Here is a 4102-nt window from a genome sequence, read left to right on the forward strand (position 1 = left end):
GCCTGTTGTCCATTATGGACAATCGATCCTTTTATATACGCTCAAAGGCAAATGGGGGCTTCTCAAGTGGCTTGGTGGTAGAGAATCTTCCTGCCAACGCAGGAGCCGCAGGAGACATAAGTTCAATCCCTGGGTCGGGAAGATCCCCTGGAGGAGAAAATGGCAACCCACTCCAGTATTCTTGCCTGGAGAATCCATGGACAGAGGAGCCTGGTGGGCTCCAGTCGACAGGGTCATAAAGAGTTGGACATGACTGAGCGCGCACACAGAAACAAACGATCCAATGCTCCCTGAAGACGGGTCTCTCCTGACGTGGGTCTCTCTCAGCCATACACGTGGCTGATAGTTTAGAAGTAAAATTCTCAGAGCGGGGACTGCAAACCACTCTTCCCTCTTACACAGACTCAGAATAAGGAGAGACCGAAGGCTTTTATCCCACACTTCCGTTATCAGGTACAGAGAAAGCGGGGCTTTCTTCCTGATCTTCTTTGGTGGGTTTTGACATTTCAGAGTGCTGTGGAATTATCCTGTTCCTACATTTCCTTCTGCTACTTGGAATCGAACCCATCAGTACACCAGATTCGCAAAAGGAAGACACAGTGACTAAAGTCTTTTAGATCATTCATTCATTCATTTTAAAAAGATTTGCTGGTCACCTACTAGGTTTAAGGCACTGATCTAGGTGCAGATACAGCAAAGAATTAGAAGTCCCTGCCTTGCAAAAACAGTACACGGAGAAATAACATGCCACAGGATGAGTGACAACCGAGTGCCACAGAGAAAAATAAAGTAGGAAAGGGGGATGGGAAGAGGGCATGTCAAGAGAGGCTCCAGATAGCCTTTTTAAAGAGGTGGCATTTATGAAGAAACCAAAAAGAAAGACACGATCAAGCACCCGGGGAAGATCCTGTCAGGCAGGGCACACAGTGTGTGCAAAGGCCTTGGACCCTTAGACTGAGTATGCTTGAAGAATCTGAGGGCCAGCAAGCAGGCCAGTGTGGCTGAGTGCGGTGAGGAAGGCGGAAGAGTGGCAGGAAGTAACTCAGGGTGGGAGTTGGGGGCTAGATCATATAAGCCATGGTAGGAATGTGGTTTTTTTTTGTCACGTGACCGTTATTGGGAGAGTTCCAGGCAGGCAAGTTTCATGATCTGATTTACGTGTTTAAATGTGATACTCTGGTGGCTGTGTGAAGAGACTGTGGAACAAGGATAAAACGGGGACACCAGAAACGGTACAGCTGCAGTCAACTACGTAAGTCAGGCGGTGATGGTTTGGACAATGTTGGTAGCATCAGAAGTGGTGAAAGTGATTGGGTTAAAGTGTATTTTGAAAGTCAAACTCAAAATATGCTGATAAATCAGGTTGGGGGCATGAAAGAAAGGTGGGAATCAAGGATAACCCCAAGGCATTTGACTTGTGTAATGGGCATGTGATGACGCCATTTAACACTGAAGACAAGGGGGTTGCTCAACAGTTGTCTCAGGATAGTTCTTTTATGATGCAATCTTGGATGTCAAGAATGCTGATAGATATCAAATCTAGAGCTTAAAAGTCAAGCCTGAAGGTATAAATTTCACGGTCACCTATATATAGGTTACAGTGAAATTTATACCTTCAGGTATATATAGGATTTTATATATATATATATATATATATTTGCTATGTTTATATATATATATAGGATATATATATCTTATATATATATATATTTATTTGCTATATATAATATATATATATATATGGATTGTTTAAAGCCATGGGACGGAATGAGATCTTCCAGGGAAGAATGTAGAGCTCGAAGGTTGAGCCCTGGGATTCTGTAACACGGAGAGGTTTGGGAAAAAAAAAAGAACAGGATCCAGCAGAGCAAATAAGAGAAGCCACAGAAGCAGGAGGAAGTTCAGGAGAGAATGTGGTTTCCTGGAAGGCATGTGAAGAGTATCCCGAGGAGGAAGTAACCAGCGCTGCCCCAAGGTCCCACGTGGACTGAATACCAGGCACTGGATTTGGCAATACCGAAGGTGACCTTGACTAGAGAGGGTTTCCTATCAAATGATGGTGTATTCAAAACATATGAGAATCCTGAAATCAAGTCTGATGTCTCAGGAACCCCCCTGACACCAGTGCTTGCCACCTAACCTTGCACAGCTGCTAGAAATTACTGTTCCTGTTTCATTTTTCATTATATAATGCCCTCTTACTGTAAAATTATTCCAAATGAAGTCAACTTCATGCGCTCCCTTCATGGTAACATGGTGTATTCCAATAAGTGCAGTACTTTGTACTGACAATCAATATGAAATCTTACAACTGTTAATGATTCTCTCCTACCTAATAATCCCACCTGGAAAATTACCCAATATTAGGATATTTGTTTATCACTAGATTGCATCTCTGAAATACAAAGTAATTATAAAATCAACATTATGGCTCTCAAAAGAGGGTGTGTCAGCAGTCAGAGAGGTTAGAAGTGGTGGATTAAGCAAGCTTTTTTCCTAAAGGACTCCTTAGAGCTTTTAGTATTCTAAAAGGCTTTCTGACTCTCCAAGAGGTGAAGACCCAATTTCCCCAACTTATTCGCCCTCATGGGACTACCATTCTAGGTACCAGAACGTTGGTCTAGGAGAATCCAGCAGGCCTTACTAGTAGGTACCACCCCCTGTGCTGAGGGAACACTGCCCACCGTCTGAAGGGGTCTCACCAGGGCTGCCATGCCCCTCGGAGCAGTGTGTTCCTCTGACTTTCATCTGGACACATCAGACCTCCAATGTGATTTTACACCTATTAACCCCACCTGCACCCATGTTTATCAGAACAGTTCTAAAAAGGCCTAATTTCATTTGCTAAATGAACTGAAGTCTCTAGTTTCTAACTTGAAAAACTATGTGAAGAAACAGTGCCTAGAGTGGAAATAAGCAAAAGCTGCTATTTACAAAGGACTAAAACAAAAAAGTCTGATTAAAATTTAAATACTTCTTTAAAATGTAACTATGAAAAATGAACTATGGACGGAGGTTCATGACATTGTACAGGAGACAGGGAGCAAGACCATCCCCAAGTAAAAGAAATGCAAAAAAGCAAAATGGCTGTCTGAGGAGGCCTTACAAATAGCTGTGAAAAGAAGAGAAGTGAAAAGCAAAGGAGAAAAGGAAAGATATACCCATCTGAATGCAGAGTTCCAAAGAATAGCAAGGAGAGATAAGAAAGCCTTCCTCAGCGATCACTGCAAAGAAATAGAGGAAAACAACAGAATGGGAAAGACTAGAGATCTCTTCAAGAAAATTAGAGATACCAAGGGAACATTTCATGCAAAGATGGGCTCAATAAAGGACAGAAATGGTATGGACCTAACAGAAGCAGAAGATATTAAGAAGAGGTGGCAAGAATACACAGAACTGTACAAAAAAGATCTTCGTGACCCAGATAATCACGATGGTGTGATCACTCACCTAGAGCCAGACATCTTGGAATGTGAAGTCAAGTGGGCCTTAGGAAGCATCACTATGAACAAAGCTAGTGGAGGTGATGGAATTCCAGTGATGATCCAAAGATGATGCTGTGAAAGTGCTGCACTCAGTATATCAGCAAATTTGGAAAACTCAGCAGTGGCCACAGGACTGGAAAATATCAGTTTTCATTCCAGTCCCTAAGAAAGGCAATGCCAAAGAACGCTCAAACTACCACACAATTGCACTCATCTCACACGCTAGCCAAGTAATGTTCAAAATTCTCCAAGCCAGGCTTCAACAATACGTGAACCGTGAACTTCCAGACGTTCATGCTGGTTTTAGAAAAGGCAGAGGAACCAGAGATCAAATTGCCAACATCCGCTGGATCATGGAAAAAGCAAGAGAGTTCCAGAAAAACATCTATTTCTGCTTTATTGACTATGCCAAAGCCTTTGACTGTGTGGATCACAATGAACTCTGGAACATTCATCAAGAGATGGGGAATACCAGACCACATGACCTGCCTCTTGAGAAATTTGTATGCAGGTCAGGAAGCAACAGTTAGAACTGGACATGGAACAACAGACTGGTTCCAAATAGAAAAAGGAGTACATCAAGCCTGTATATTTTCACCCTGCTTATTTAACTTATA

This window comes from Bos taurus, chromosome 16 (assembly GCF_002263795.3).
Source record: "Bos taurus isolate L1 Dominette 01449 registration number 42190680 breed Hereford chromosome 16, ARS-UCD2.0, whole genome shotgun sequence".
NCBI classification, from domain to species: Eukaryota; Metazoa; Chordata; class Mammalia; order Artiodactyla; family Bovidae; genus Bos; species Bos taurus.